The sequence below is a fragment of the Ursus americanus genome, chromosome 17 (assembly GCF_024610735.1).
Source record: "Ursus americanus isolate L20-20 chromosome 17, mUrsAme1.1.p, whole genome shotgun sequence".
Taxonomy (NCBI): Eukaryota; Metazoa; Chordata; class Mammalia; order Carnivora; family Ursidae; genus Ursus; species Ursus americanus.
Window position 1 is genome coordinate 39,749,063 of NC_142143.1, and position 16,912 is coordinate 39,765,974.

The 16,912-nt window shown below is 40.5% G+C and overlaps 1 long non-coding RNA gene across 2 annotated transcripts in view; it reads right to left on the reverse strand.

Moving 5' to 3' along the window:
- Nucleotides 1-16,912, reverse strand: part of LOC123780819 (uncharacterized) — a 48,954-nt gene that overhangs the window by 31,515 nt on the left and 527 nt on the right. For both annotated transcript variants that reach the window (XR_006776522.2, XR_006776521.2), the window contains exons 2-3: nt 16,305-16,412; nt 4,412-4,513 (exon numbers count right to left, since the gene is read on the reverse strand). This is a non-coding gene — a long non-coding RNA (uncharacterized LOC123780819). The remainder of the gene's footprint in view (nt 1-4,411; nt 4,514-16,304; nt 16,413-16,912) is intronic.

Sequence of the window (16,912 nt, forward strand, 5' to 3'; positions counted from 1 at the left end):
TGTTAAGAATTGTTCTGTCTGTGTTCCTGAGGGATTTGGGCCTTTAATTTCATTATCTTTTGATACCTTTGTTTTCAGGGGAATTCTGGCCTGAAATGACATGGGAAGCATTCCTTTCTCTTCCGTTTTCTGGAAGCTTTTATGTATGACTTTTATGTATGTATTATGCTTTCTTAAATTTTTGGTAGAAGTCACTAGGAAGTCCATCTGAGACTACAGTTTTCTTTGTGGGAAGGCTTTTAATTATAAATTCAAATTGTTTAAAAGATATAATGCTACTCAGATTTTACCTTTTTTTTTTATTATTTGTGACTTTCACTTCCACCTATTTTTGTTTATTTCCATTTTAGCAATGCGTTTCTGCCACTTAAGTCTATTTTATCCAGTGCACCTGTGTAAGAACTTGTGTAGGATATATACTTACGCATGAAACTTGAGGTTTTGTTTATCCTAGTATATCTTTATTTTCTTTTAATCTCTGCTTTTATTGTACTTTTTTTTTTAAGATTTTATTTTTTATTTGACACAGAGACAGCCAGTGAGAGAAATAGTCAGTGAGAGAGAGAACACAAGCAGGGGGAGCGGGAGAGGAAGAAGCAGGCGCCCCAAGTACTTTTATATTTTATCTTCTTTAGTTTCTTTGGTTTTATTCCATTTTTTTCTAACTGTGTGCTTTCCTTCTTGATTTTCAACCTTTCTTTCTCTTTAAAAAACATTTATTTCATTACTATTGAGTTCTAAGTCTATTTAATCATTATTTCTTTCTGACTTAGAGTTACTTAGAAATACAAATTTTTGAATGTTCAAATGCATTATGTTTGCTTTTTTCACGTTTTGTTATTGTTACATTTGTTATTGATATTACACTAGATTGCATTGTTGACAGAAAATATGAGCTATATGATACCTGCCCTTTGCAAATTGTTGAGGCTTGCTTTATGGCCTAGCCCATAATCAGGTTCGTTGGTTTGTTCCTTATGTTCTCAAGAAGAACATGCATTCTTTAGTCATTGGCTCTACGAACTAACAGTTCTCTATGTACCTATTAATCAAGGCTGCTAAATGTGTGATTCAAGCCTTCCATATATTCATTAAACTTTTGGTCTACAATTCAAATATTGCATTTGTCCACTTATTAAAACAATTTAGCTCCCTATATTTTGAGACTTTATAAATTTTATACTATATTTTATGTATTTTACTGAGTTCTGTAAACTTAGAATTAGAATTTCCCATTGAAATAAGTCTTTTATCATTATGGTGTTACTCTTTTTATCTTATATTCTACTTTAACATCTTTTAAAGTATTTTACTTATTACTTACTTATTTCAGAGAGAGAGAAAGAAAGAGCACATGAGCAGGGGGAAGAGGGAGAAGCAGACTTCCTGCTGAGCAGAGAGCCCGATGTGGGACTCCATCATGACCAGAGCTGAAGGCAGACACTTAACTGACTGAGCCACCCGGCACCAGATTGATAGATATTGTTCCCTGGACTTGGTTCTATCACCTTGCTTGTGCTTTTTACTTCGTTGTATTTTTGTATGTTTCTTTATTCTTTCTTCAGGCAAACTATTGGTTTATTTTCATTTTTAAAAAAATTTTAGGGTAAAAAATAGATGTCCCAAATTTGCCTTTTAAATCATTTTTAAGTGTACAGTTCAGTGGCTTTAATTACATTCACAACATTGTGCAACCACCACCACCATCTATTTCCAGAACTTCTTCATCACTTGGAACAGAAACTCTGTAAATGTTAAGCAATAACTCCCTAAGTCCTCCCTTCCTCTACCCCCTGGTAACTTCAATCTATTTTCTGTGTCTATGAATTTTCCTATTCTTGACATTTCACGTAAGTGGAATCATACCGTCTTTGTCCTTTTGTGTCTGATGCATTTCACTCAGCAAGAAGTCTCCCAGTTTCATCCATGCTACAGCATGAGCAGAACTACATTCCTTTTCATGCCTTAATAATATTCCAATGTGTGTATAGACTATATTGTATTTATCCATGCAACGGTTTATGAACATTTGGGTTCCTTCCACCATCTGGCTATTCTGAATAATGCCGCAGTGAACATAGGTGTACACATAACTGCTTGGTTCCCGGCTTTCAATTATTTGGGCTATATACCTAGGAATGGGATTGCAGTTTGCTTTCTTATTTGGTTGTTTCCTTCTACTGATTAAAGATTATAGACTCCATATCTACTCTTTATTGATTAACTTTTAAGCAATATTTTGTATTCATAATAACTAACCAAGTCTACAGACAGTATTTTAACCCCCTGCAAATAACACAAGAAATTCAGGAACTTAACTCTGATAGCCTCCTTCCTGACTTACATAGATCTGTTGTCCAGAATTAGGTTCTGTGTTCTTTTTAACCTCACAAAGTACTTCTTCTTCTTATTATTATTATTACTGATATGCTGATATGATACAAGTTAAATAACAATCACTAAAAGAGTACAAATAGAGCATATAACTTGAAAAACAGGAGATGAGAAAAGTGAAATCTTGATGTAAATCTTTCAATGTAAAAATATTCTGATTTTTTTAAGTTAGTCACTATATAAAATTAAAGAAATAAAATTTTTAAATTCTCAAAAAAACCCACACAAACCTTCAATACTGTGCAGAGCAAATAGCAGAGTGACAAATTTCAGCTCCAGTTTAAAATCTATGATGTGACATTGCCATGATGTCTAACTCTGGTTCGTTCATACCTGTGTACTGATAAAAAATGATATATCATTTATCTTGACTATACTAATCAGTTTCTGAACTATGCCATCTTAACTACCCTAAATTCTTTCCTCGATGCTTTACTTGTGCCTCAGCAGACCAATATGGTTCAATTGCTTCACTGGTCAGCCTACCGTCCTCAAGTGCCTAACACATGGCAGCCCAGTTCCAGTCACTGGGGACACAGCCTTGAATATACAGACAAAAATGAATGCCATCATATTTGAACAGACATCTCCAAAGAAGACATACAAATGGCCAATAAGCACATGAAAAAATGCTCAATATCACTAATCATTAGGGAAATGCAAATCAAAACCATAAGATACCACCTCACACTCATCAGGATGGCTATAATTTCCAAAAAACAACAACAGAAAATAACAAGTGTTGATAAGGATGTAGAGAAATGGGAACCCTTGTGCACTGCAGGCAGGAACGTAAAATTGTGCAGCCACTGTGGAATATAGTATGGTGGTTCCTCAAAAATTAAAAATAGAACTATCATTAAAAAAATACAACTACCATATGATCCACCAATTCCACTTTTGGGTATATCCTTAAGGGAAATGAAATCAGAGTCTTTTTTTTAAAAGATTTCGTTTGAGAGAGAGAGAGAGAGAGAGAGAGCATGAGTAGGGGGAGGGGCAGAGGGAGAAGCAGACTCCCCTGCTGAGCAGGGAGCCCAATGCGGGGCTTGATCCCAGGACTCTGGGATCATGACCTGAGCAGAAGGCCGACGTTTAACCAATTGAGCCACCCAGGTGCCCTGAAATCAGAGTCTTGAAGAGATATTTGTGCACCCATGTTTATAGCAGCATTATTTAAATTAGCTAAGCTGTGAAAGCAACACAAGTGTCCATAGATAGATGAGTGTATAAGCAAAATGTGATAATATACATGCATTGGAATATTATTCAGCCTTCAAAAATGAAATTCTGACACATTCTACAACTTAAGGACATTATGCTAAGTGAAATAAGCCAGTCACAAAAAGAAACAAATTCTATATGACTCTCCTCATATGAGGTCCTTAAAGTGGTCAAAATCACAGAGACAGAAAATCTGGTGGTTGCCAGGGACTGGGAGAAGGGGCAGAATGGGGAGTTAGTGTTTAAGGGGCATAGAGTTTCAATTTTACAGGATGAAGAATTCTGGAGATGGATGGTGGTGATGGTTGCACAGCAATATGAATGTTCTTAATACCACTGAACAGGACATTTAAAAATGGTTAAGAAAAAAGGATGGTTAAGATAATACATTTTATGTGTATTTTTTACCACAATAAAAAAAATTGAAAAAAAAATAATTCCTTGAAGGAGTTTACACACAGTCAGGAAGAAGGAAATGAACGAATAAAACATGCCATAGGCCAAATGGTGAAAGTGTTCTAGAGAAAAGCAAAACAGGGGAAGAAGACAGGGAATGCTAGGAAAAGGGGCTGGGGGTAGTTGCAGAGGTCAAGGAAGATTTTACCAAGGAGGTGATGGTTGAGCAAAGACCCTGTGCTAGAGAGGGCTAGCTCTGCACTCCCTTCTTAGAGGAGAATTGCTGCGAAGAGGGGGCTTCTGAGGCAAGACTACATTTCCCAGCTCTCCAGCATCTTGACATAGCCGCATAAGTGATTCTCATCAGCGTAATTTGAGTAGACATGCTTTCTCTTACCTCTAGGCCAGGGTTTTATGAATCTGATATGGCTCCTCCACTGGGAAAGGGAAGACCCTTTTCTGCCAACAGAAGCAGAAGACTCTGAGGCTTCAAACAGTGCTGCCCAAGAGAAATATAATGTGAACTATACATGTTATTTTTAATTTTCCAATAGCCATGATAACACATATTTTAAAAATGGATGAATTCATTTTAATGATGCATTTTTGTTTTTTTGTTTTTTTTAATAATGATTTTTTATTATATTATGTTAGTCACCATACATAATGATGCATTTTTGAACCCAATATGTCCAAAAATTATTTTGACATATATCCAAGACAAAAAATAATGAGATATCTTTTTTTTTTCCAAAATCCAGTATGTGTTTTACACTTAGAACACTATGAACCACTTTTCAAGTCCTCAGTAGCCACATGTGGCTGCACACTGGACAGCAGAAGTCTGGGATATGGTGGAGCCATAAGGTGAGAGGAGGTGGGTCCCTGAATCTCCGTATGGGGGACAGCCACCCATCAACCAGGCACACCCACATTGTATCGTTACATGAGAGAAAAATAAACTTCCTTTATGTTCACCTTCCAAAGGTCTGAGACTCATTTGTTACAGAAACTGATTGCTTGAGGTGGTGTAGAAAATAAAAAACTAAAATATAGGGCATTGGCTTAGCAATCAAGTAAGAGCACGAAAGAGACGTTAGAAGCTGGAAATCAGAGGCTCGTGTCATATGCTTGTAAAACTGTGAACTGCGCATGCTTGTAAGACAGACCAGGTACGGAGTGACCCGGTAGCATTACAGTAATTTTAAGAACAAGAATGCCAACAGACGCTGTAGTAGTCTGCTCTAGCTGCCGTAACAAAATATGGCTTACCCAACGGAAACTGATTTTCTCACAGTGCTGGAGGCTGAAAGTCCAAGATCAACCCCAGCAGGGCTGGTTTCTGGTAAGAACCTGCTCCTTGGCTTTCTGAGAGCTGCCTTCTTTGTGTCCTCACGAGGTCTCTCTGCCCGTGTGCACTCCTGGTGTCCCTTCCTCTTCTCATAAGGACCCTAGTCCTATTGGATTGGGTTCCCACCATTATCATCTCATTTTACCTAAATTACCTCCTTACAGTCCCTATCTCCAAATACAGTCACATGGAGGGTTAGGGCTTCCACATGTGAATCTGGGGGGACAGAATTCAGTTCATAAAAGAGGCCCCATGCTCCTCTCTGCACCGAACAGAGTGCAAGAAAGAAATGTGTTCAGGAAAGAATCGGCTGGTTTGCAAGCAGAAATGAAAGAGAATGAAGAGAATCGAGTAATCAAGGTGAGTTTGGAGCCGTGTGATCTGGACAGCAGACTGCTTCTAGATACCAACCAGTAGGAGATAACACCTGAAATGAGCACAAGTGCCTGTTAAGTTGTTTTGGTTAAGCAGAGGTTTGCAAGGCTAAAACACAAATCGTGGTAACGTATTTTCTTCCCACCAAGACTCTTGCTTCAAGGGGCCTCAAGTTAGCCCCATTAAGAGAGAAATAAGTATAGAGGCAAAGAGGGAAAGAAACAGAGCAGGCTTAAGAATCATTTTTAAGAAAGAACTTTGGATGTGGTTACTGGCACATGGAACTGACTAGAAATCATGGGAATAACGTTTCCAAAGAAATCAAGGGAATAATGTTTCCAAAGCACAGTGATCTGAGCCTTAAAAAGCCTGTGACTAAAACATCCTCCTAGGGACCTCAAATATCCAACAGCGGGATGCAGGCTGTGAAAGCTGTGCGCGCTCCAAGGAAGTCAGATTCCTTACTGCTGATCTCAGACAGCGCCAGCAAGGATAACGGACAAGAAGGAATAGCCCCGGGGGCAGAGCCAAGGACCACAGCAAACAGTGAACAAGCAAGTTCCTCCCATGAAGCAGAACCACAGTCTAATGACGGAACCTCCTCCATCTTCCGGGCAGGGAGCCTTCATAACGCCTGCCCAATCAGATTCCCCATTGCTGTGGGCCAGTCACTGTTATGGATCTCCCAGTCTGCCCTTTTCCAAATATGAGTCTCTATTGTTATCCTGGTCTTGACTCATATTTTTTACATGAGGTTTGTTGCAGGGGAGGTGGGCAGACAATTTGCCTTTGAATTCATAGGTCTCTGAGCCAAAGGAACACAGGAATCAGAGTGCCTAGACTTAGTCCTGGAGGCGGCACCTGGGGGAACTTTGGGTTGTCTCCTTTCGGAAGGAGGCCACACAGATACTTGGTGGCCTGGGGGCAGTCTGTGGCAGAAATAGCTAGCTGCCTCATGAGTTTGTACTCCCTTCCATAGTGTTCGATTCTTACTGGGATGTGCTGGAGAACCAGTGATGACGATCACAGCTTCCCTTAAATCCAGTATATCCGTGTAACTAGCTGCTCTTAACAGAGTGTGAGTAGAGCTGCTATATGCTTTGTCTACTGTCTGTTTCTCCTTCCAACAGCTAGAAACAGAGGTCTCAGGGGAGTGTCTGAAGACAGCGCACGCAGATGGAGGAGCCTGGGTCCCAGAGTCGCCACAGACAGGAAACGTACCTGGCGTCCAGGAACACCATTATCAGACAGTTCCATGAGTGAGACATTGACTTCGGGTTTAATACATCACTGAAATTGTGAAGTTTCTCTGCTATAGAAGCTCACATTAACTTAATTAATGTGCCCCTAAAAGAGGTGAAGGAGAGAGCGATACATCTCTAGATGAAAAGCATTCCAGGCAGAAGGAAACAGGTCAGTAAATGCATGGCCCGTGGGCAGGAGAATACCAAATGTGGCCAAGAATTAGCAAGGAGCTGAGAGTGGCTGAAGCAAAGCAAACAAGGGGAAAATTGAAGGTGATAAGATCAGAGTTGTAAAAAGAGGCCAGATCCTTAAAACCTTGCAGGCCATTGTAAGGACTTTAGCTTTTACTCTGAACGGGTTGGAAAGCCATTGTAAGTATTGGGAGAGGAAGGAGGACATGATCTGACATTATGGTTTGGATCACTGTAGCTGGTGCTCAGGAACAAATCAGAGGAACAACAGAGAAATCAGCTTTGATACTCTGAAAACAATCCAGGGGAGAGCCAGAGGTGGTTTGGGATTGGGAGGTTGTAGTGGTGGTGGTGGTGGTAATCGGCGTTTAGATTCTGGATATATCTTTAGGGTGTACGTCAGAAATTCAGGCATAAATGACATTTATGCTTCCAGGGGGCTTAGATCAAAGAACTACATGTGCATCAAGAGCAGAAATTGGTTCCCAGCAGCTCAGAAAGTGCTTGGTGTCCTTTGGGGTGAAAAGGGAATAGTTCTATTGTCTTGGCACAGGTATTAATAACTAATGTGTAAAACGTAAATGAAACTAACTGAAGGTCTTATGAATGCTTTCTGAGTCCCCAGCCCATAAAGAACTCCTCACTGAGATTTAATGCTATTAAAGTCTACGCATCTTCAGTGCCACCTTTTATACTAACCATGAGATTGTCATTGGCCTCAGAGACAAGGTTGCTTTGGCTTCTTATCTTAACAGCCAACTGGGATTGTTTTAAAACAAGCAAACAAAAATCACCTGCCTCTTTAAATAGGAAAACTACAAAGATGTCAGTTTTACAGCTCTGAAAGTCAGTGAGGCTTCCTCGCAGGCTGTATGGGGGTTTCTTTCTCTTACTTTCTCATTGCATGTTTAACAAGAGAATCATTAGAGAATAGTGAAAGCAAGATTATTCTTACTAGTGTGCAAATTTTAATTCATCATCTCTTGCTTATACATGTTGAATTTCAGGCCTATAGTTGCAACATGTGGTAGCCCCCACCAGCAAGATCGTCTGCTTTGCCTCTCTTCCCATGTCCCCATTAGGCTTCAGCTGACCTTGTAATTGTTTTCCTCCTTTAGAGGAGTCACTGGGGGAAAAAAAAAAGGTAAATCATTTCTATAACTGTATTTTTCTACAACTAGCAACTTTGCCTGGTTTATGTTGACACTGACTAAGGTGAAATCTTTTTGAAATTTTTCATTATTAAAAAAGAAAATCACAAGATTACAAAAAGTTGAGGAAAAGAGCAAACACCAATTACCCTAAGTGGTTACTCCAGGATCATGTCCCTGTAATTGCAAATATCAATAAAATATTTAACAACCATGAGACAAGTAAAGAAATCATTAAAATGGAAAAACACATTTCCAGAGTAAATTTCAGCAAGCTTAAGAAAACAGAAGTGGCCACATGGGAACATAATTAAACAACAAGAATCCCAGTAAAACTGGGTGTGAAAATAGGAAGAAATCCTCCTTGAGTCAAAAGGATAGACAAAATTTAATTTCATCAGCCAAAAAAATGTTGAATAACTGAAATAAAGAGGAAAGACAGACACACACACACACGAACACACACACACATACACACACATGCACACATGCACACACAGGATATTAGACCATTTTACTATGCTGGTGTAGGCCTAAGGGGGAAAATAAATGCAATAAAATATTAGATATTATTTGTAAAAAAACAAAACACATAAGGATAGGAAAATATTGTTACTTTGCTTAAACTATGTAAAGTATAAGATAAAATAAAGGAAATTATGCTCTCTCGTGGATAAGGACCTACAACTTTTAAAAATAACCTTAAAGAAAAGAAACATAATTCTTTCGGCATTCTTTTGATCGAAACACAATCACTTTTGATGGGACTTTTATAACAGACAACATCTCGAGAAAAGAGAAAGAAAACTTAAAGTATGACTTTAAAATGTAGACCAAAAGAGTATGTCCTAATTCGTAGGGCCTTGTAGGTTCCTGTGCGATATGGTATCATTCTTCATACGTGTGTGCAGCTGAACAGAAGCACGGACAAAAGTCTCTGTTCTGCCGTCTCAGAAGCAACAATTTATCTGCTAGGCAGGCTCTAGATAACCAGTGAAGCTTTTATTCATATCTTTTAAATCTTTGACAAGAATAATAATCTAGGGATCGCAAGCAATTTTATTAAGTTGGTCAGGCAAGCTTCTGTTTTCCACACTATCTTCTGAATCCTTCTCCTTTTATGAGGAGACTCTCTCCTCCTATCTTGTTAGGAATGCAGGGTCGGGGCATCTAGGTGGCTCAGTCATTAAGCGTCTGCCTTCAGCTCAGGGCGTGATCCCGGCGTTATGGGATCGAGCTCCACATCAGGCTCCTCTGCTATGAGCCTGCTTCTTCCTCTCCCACTCCCCCTGCTTGTGTTCCCTCTCTTGCTGGCTGTCTCTATCGCTGTCAAATAAATGGGTAAAATCTTTAAAAAAAAAAAAAAAAAAAAAGGAATGCAGGGTCACCTTCCATTCAAGCCGTCCTCCAGGAAGAAGGACCAACTCCTGCCCCAGTCTTACCTGCTTCCGCTCACATCTGCACCACTCAACTATGGCAACCCTGAGCTCTTTCTTCTTGGGGCCAATGCCTTCAGGGTCCTATTCTCTAACAACCACACGGATATACTTATCTGAGAGCTCTGAGGCCATTAGTGAATATGCCCAAGAAGTGGCCATGTTAGTTTGTGACCAAAGGAGTAGAGAGCAGCATCTTGGGAAATATTCATGGAAAGAATATTCATGTCTCTGCTACTGTGGGAGGGAAGGAATTAATAACATAGTGTCTAAAATCCAGATTTGGCCACCTGCCCAGGCCCCATGCTTAGAAAACGATTAAGAAGGCAAAAAAAAAAAAAAAAAAAAAACCAAAAGACTACCAACAGAGATTGTTCTCAGACTCCCTATTGTGGCACAGAGAGGCACTGGCCTGATAGGACTTCGGGGGGGGGGGGGGGGGGAGGCGGGGAGAAGGGTGCGAGAGGACCCCAAGGCCATCTCCCATACTCCACGGCAGTAGCGCCTCACAGAAGCAGTAGCAGCGGCAAGGCCGGTCCTACAACAGTGAAGATCCAGTGCTGGTTTCCTGTGATGACAGCAGTGGCAGCTGGCACCCTTAATGGGGGCACAATGGCATCACAGAGTCTCCCTGACCTGAGCGCAGACAGTTTTGCTGGCCGGAGGTGGCCACGCTCCCTGGGGACACCCGCTGTCATGCACCACTTGTAGGAGCAGAAAGAAACCAACATATGGCCCTAGAGGCCTCACGTATCAGGTGAGACTGGAAAGATCTGTTTGAGGGTATGTAGGACCAGGGACTCCCAGAATTTACTGGGGAGGCAGGGGTGAGGCTCTGAACAAGTCTAGAAAGTCCAGTGTATTATATGAAGTATTACAGCAAAATTACCCCCATTTTTATCCACAGGGGTGGGCTGATGTCTTAATGTGCTACTTGGGCAATGTTGGTTAAATGATTACTCTTTCCAGAACAGTTTACATTTTAACGGAGACTTCCTGTAGACAATACATTAACCTCTGTACATGAACATTTCCCCCTGGTTGTTTAGAGAAGGTCTGGGCTAATACACCTCCATTTGGGCTCCACTGGGCTCTACTTCTCTAGTTTTTCCAAGGTGGAAGGCCCTGCATGCAGTTTGGTGGCTCTGGGTTAGGAAAGGTAATATCTGTAGTATTTAAACATAAGTTTCAAGTCCTGAGCTGCTAACCCCAGAATCTTCTTCCCACCACTTCCTACCCCAACCTCCTCTTTCTAGTGCACAATGGAAACATCTTCATGTAGTCCTACAAAGGATTACAATGAATAAATGCTATGAATATAATGTTATTAGGTAGGTATAAAAACTACACCCAGCCATTCAATACTAAGCTTAGAAGAATGAAGGTCACAAAGGTCAGTCTTTGGCCTGATATTTTTTAACATTCTCCTTATTAATGTATGTACATCACGTAATGTAATAAGTAGAGATGTGTTCAATTTCACCAAATATGGAAATAAAAAATGATTTCAGCAATATCCTTAAAAATCCATACTAAGTGATAAGGACTTATTACCAAATGGTTCTAAGGTGATAACCTAAGTATCAAATAAGTATTTAGAATGAATTGGCAGGTTCAGAGGACTTCCAAATCAGCCCTACCACTTTATTTTTTTTTTTTTTAAGATTTGTTTATTTAAGAGAGAGAGGGAGAGTGTGCATGAGCAGAGGGAGGGGCAGAGGGAGAGAGAATCCTCAAGCAGACTCCCCACTGACCACGGAGCCTGACACGGAGCTCGATCCCAGGACCCTGAGATCATGCTCTGGGCTGAAATCAAGAGTCAGACACTTAACTGACTGAGCCACCCAGGCACCCCCAGCCCTACCACTTCATAAAGAGAAAGCTGGGGCCTAGGTAGGCAAAACTTTTGTTCCAGCTTACCCAACAAGTGCTGGTCCACCTTGGTCTAGAACCTGTCTCTCTACTCCTCAAAGTGAAGTCCTTCCCTTCTGTAAGGCTCTGGAAATTAAGGTGAAGCTTGTCCCTCATTTTCTCCAGAATCTCAATCCCAGGGCAATGGTCAATTCCAATTTTTACTGTCCCACCTGCTGCGATCCCTCCCAACCCCAACTTCCAAACCTGCAGCATAAATGTAGTTCCACATAAAGGGGTGCCCCATTACATACTCTCCACTATCACCTTCCCAGAAACACCTTACCCAGCTCAAAAGTCATCCTATCTGTTGTGGTCTGGAATGTTTGTTACAGCACAACCCCCTCTCCACATCCTGGCCTTCAACATTCACACACAATGACAATCATACACACACATGCACACCAAGTATGCTAGCTTTCCATTTAGTGAGAACACAAATTGCATGATCACTAAGGAAAATGACCTTGCTCCACAGTGCTAAAGATGACAAGGAATCTGTAAAGATAAAGAATGAATTCCTCTGTTCCCTATGGGACATGTAATCACAGCTTAGGCACCTCTCTTAGAACAGCTGGACATCTGGATGCAATTTGAGATGGGAGCCATAACTGTCCTTTGGTATTAATATGATCTTTCTTTTTTTTTATTGTTGCTAAAGCTATGAGCAGGAACCAATCATGGACTTATTCTCCTGACATTGCTTATAGTCAGCCAACAATAAATCTTCTGCCATCTCTGAACTTGCTAGCAGTTAGAGAAACAAATGTATCACATTCCCAGGCCCCTGAATGGCTGAAGACAAAGGCCATTTTAAATGAGAACCCTCAGTTTAAGAACTGTTAAGCGGATCCACTCAAAGAGACCTGAGAATTGCCAGGATGTGAAGCCAAGGTCCTTCTGTTGCCCGTGCGAAGACAAGTCAGGTTCTAATTCCCTCTGTGACTGCACTTTTGAGAACAGATGCTCTACCTGGATGACGGTGCTCGCAGGAGTGGAAGAAAGGGACAACATCCAAGGAAGCTAAAATAGTAACTGGATGGCTCAGACTGCCCGACGACGTGAATGAACTCTAATAAATCTTGGGATCTGGGACCCCAAAAGGGTAAAAGACTATTTGCAAGTTTGAGACGCTATGAAATAAGCCTTCCGCACAGAGGAATGTCACCTGTCACCTGTGTATATTCTCTAGATCACAGCCCTTGCTGCTCATTCTTCTGTTAAAGCTCTATCCCACCCGAGAGTTCTCACTGACCACCTCAACACCTTCCAAACACCAGCGACATAGCCGCCAACCAGCAAGAGCCAGCTCTCTGCCACTCTGCACCTACTCCACAGGGTGATGCACCTGCCCAAATCTTCCTCTCTTCACTGATGGCACAGGAGGGTTCTATTTCTGAAACCATGGATTCAGAGCATTCAAAAATATTGATGAATAAGCATACAAGCAGCGTGATGGTGAGGAACAAGATGCTGGGCTTTGGGGGAAAAGTACCCAAGCCCAACTCCAGAGCAGGTAAACTAGAAGTCTCTGGGTGTGGGATTCAGGTACTGGTATTCTTAACAATCTCCCCAAGGGATTCTAAAGCACAGACAGGGTTGAGAACCACAGGCCTAGTGCAATATGGAGCCCTGAGGACCATGGCCACGTGGGCAGTACAACACTGTTTCAAAGTCGATGACCTTCCAGGCAGAGCTTATAGAGGTAGAAACACAAAATCAGCATGAAACCTGGTGTCACAGTTTTAAAATATGGTCCCAAAGCGTTCAACATTTCTTCCATCAAAAGGTAGAGTGCATCACAAATAAATTCAAAACGGATGAAAGACCTACATGCGAGACAGGACACCATCAACATCCTAAAGGAGAACACAGGCAGCAACCTCTTTGATCTCACCATAGCAACTTCTTACCAGACACACCTCACCGGAGGCAAGGGAAACAAAAGCAAAAATAAACTACTGGGACTTCATCAAGATAAAGACCTTCTGCACAGCAAAGGAAACAATCAACAAAACTAAAGGCAGCCTACGGAATGGGAAAAGATATTTGCAAATGACTATATCTGATAAAGGGTTAATATCCAAAATCTATTAAGAACTTATCACACTCAACACCCAAAAATAGATAATCCAGTAAAGAAACGGGCAGAAGACATGAATAGATATTTTTCTAAAGAAGATACCCAGATGGCAACAGACACATAAAAAGATGCTCAACATCACTCAACATCACAGGGAAATCTGAATCAAAACCACAATAAGATACCACCTCGCACCTGTCAGAATGGCTAAAATTAACAACACAGGAAACAACAGATGTTGGCAAGGATGCAGAGAAAGGAGAACACTCCTACACTGTTGGTGGGAATGAAAACTGATGCAGACACTCTGGAGGACAGAATGGAGGTTCCTCAAAAAGTTAAAAATAGAGCTACCCTATGACCCAGCACTACTTGGTATTTACCCAAAGGATACAAACATAGTGATTCGAAGGGGTACATGTATCCCAATGTTTATAGCAGCTTTATCAACAATAGCCAAACTATGGCAAGAGCCTAAATGTGCATCTGCTGACGAATGGATAAAGATGTGGTGTGTGTATACACACACACACACACACACACACACACACACACACAGAGGAATATTACTCAGCCATCAAAAATGGTATCTCTCCATTTACAACAATGTGGAAGAAGCTAGAGTGTATTACACTAAGCAAAATAAGACACAAAGAGACAATTCCATATGATTTCACTCATCTGGAATTTAAGATACAAAACAGATGAACACAAGGGAGCGAAGAAAAAAAAAAGAAAGGGAGGACATCATAAGAGACCATTAACTATAGAGAACAAACTGAGGGGTGCTGGAGGGGAGATGGGCAGGTGATGGCTCAATGAGTGATGGGGATTAAGGAAGGCACTTGTGATGAGCACTAGGGTTATATGTAAGTGATGAATCACCAAATTCTGCCCTTGAAACCAATATTATCATATATGTTAACTAACTAGAACTTAAATAAAAACTTAAAACCAAAAAAAAAAAAAAAAAGGTAGAGTGTGTGTCCTTTCCTCTCGAATATGGGTAGATCTTTGACTGTTTCACCCAAGAAATATAGCAGAATTGATGCTATCTTCTTTCTAAGGGAACATTATAAAAGGCAATACATTTTCCACTTTGTGGGCTTGGGTACTCATTTTGGAGCCCTGAGTCCCCAAAGAAGTCCAACTGCCTCAGCCACCATGTCATAAGGAAGATCGGGCTACACCAAGAAGCCACATGCAGGGACTCTTCTTGGTGCTCCGCCCAAGTTCCCAGCCACCATCAGTGTCAACTGAACAACTGAGAGATTAACAGGTTATCTACAAAATCTGGGACTCAAAGCATCAAAGTAAGTGTATTGGAGTAATGTCTCTGAATTTGCCCACCAAACACTTATTTTCCAGTTTTCTTCCAAATTTAAGATCACTCTTACTTTAAGCAATTGATGAAATTACAAGAGTCTGAAACTACATAACAAGTTTTTCTTGTTCTGAATAGTGGCTACATTTGAAATAAAATAGATAGAAAAAATACTCTGGAAATGCGAGGAAAAGGTCTGTAACAAACTGCCTAACCTCAAAGAAACAACCACTATCATTTTGAAATATCAGAGAAATGAACGGACTTTAATGATTTAAGTGTGGGTCTAAAAAGCCGAATGGTGGTCCCAAAAAAGGGATATCCATCTCCTAGTCCCTGGAACCCATGGATGTCACCTTATTTGGAAAAAAGTTTTTTGCAGATGTAATTAAGTTAAGGATCTTAAGATGAAACCATCCAGAATTATACAAGTGGGACCTATACTCAGTAACAAGTGTCCTTGTAAGAGGTACACAAGAGAGTTAACAGACAGAAGGGGACCAGGCAAATCTGATCACTGAGGCAGAGAACTGAGTGAGGCAGCCATACGTCAAGGATTGTTTACAGCCACCCAAAGCCGGAAGAGGCCAAGAACAGATTCTCCTCTAGAGCCCCAGGGGGAATGTGGCCCAGCCAACACCTTGATTTCAACTTCTGACCTCCAGAACTGTGAGAGAATAAATCTCTATTATTCTAAATCAAAGTTTGTGGTGATTTTTCACAGCAGCCAAAGGAAACTAATACAGTTGGGAAAAAACATTTCCTAATCAAAATGTTCTGCTTCTATAGAAGTAAAAAACTTAATAAATTGCAGTTTTATTCTTTATACTTGTCTCCTCATGCTTCTACCTATAAGACAGATTTCAGTTCAAAATATCATTTCTAATATAAAACTGCCAAATTACTATTATTATTTTTCTATATGCTTAATATTTCCAAGCTCGTCTTTTAAATACGATCTAACAGTGATTTTTTAGGCAGTATTTATCAGCAACCTAAATAGAGTACAAAGTGAAGGACTTGATTGAGCACCCTAATTTCTGCAGAGGGTGCACTTAAATTCTGGGGGGTGAGGAGTGGAGAGCAGAGCACTAGTTACAGAAAGAATAAGAAGAATGATATCGGTTCTGTAAAGTATATGACTTGCAGGGCAATGTGTGTAGATATGCTTTAAAAAGGCTGTCCCAAATCCCATTAGCGGGACATCCTACAAAATGACTTACCAGTATTCCTCAAAACCATGGAGGCCAGCAAAAACGATGGAAGTATAAGAAACTGTCACAGCCAAGAGGAGCCTAGGGAGACATGAACACTACATGTAATGTGGTATCCTGGAACAGAAAAACATTAGGAAAAATTTAAGTAAACCTGAATAATGACTTCAGTTAAAGAATAACATGTCATTATTGGTTCATCAACTCCAACGAAGTACCATACAAACATAAGGGGTTAATAAACAGGTAAAACTGAGCGCCGGATATAGGTGCACTCTTTCTATCTTCTCAATTTTCCTGTAAATGTAAAATTGTTCTAATGTAAAATGTAAAATCGTCTACTAAAATACACACCGCACGCGCGTGCGCATCGGCGTGCACACACGCTCGCGCGCGCACACACACACACAGCTGTCCCTATCAATATTCATATTTCAAATAAGAAACTAAAGTTGAAGGAAGTGAAACATTTAATACAAATCAGTAATGTTGAGGAAATTTTCTCGACTACTTCCCAGAATGCTGGTGCACGTTGCAAAGAATTATTTAATAAGGCTTTTTGCCCTTAATTATTGGTGATGTTCTTAAAAAGGAACACCATCAAAAAACTTTTCCGG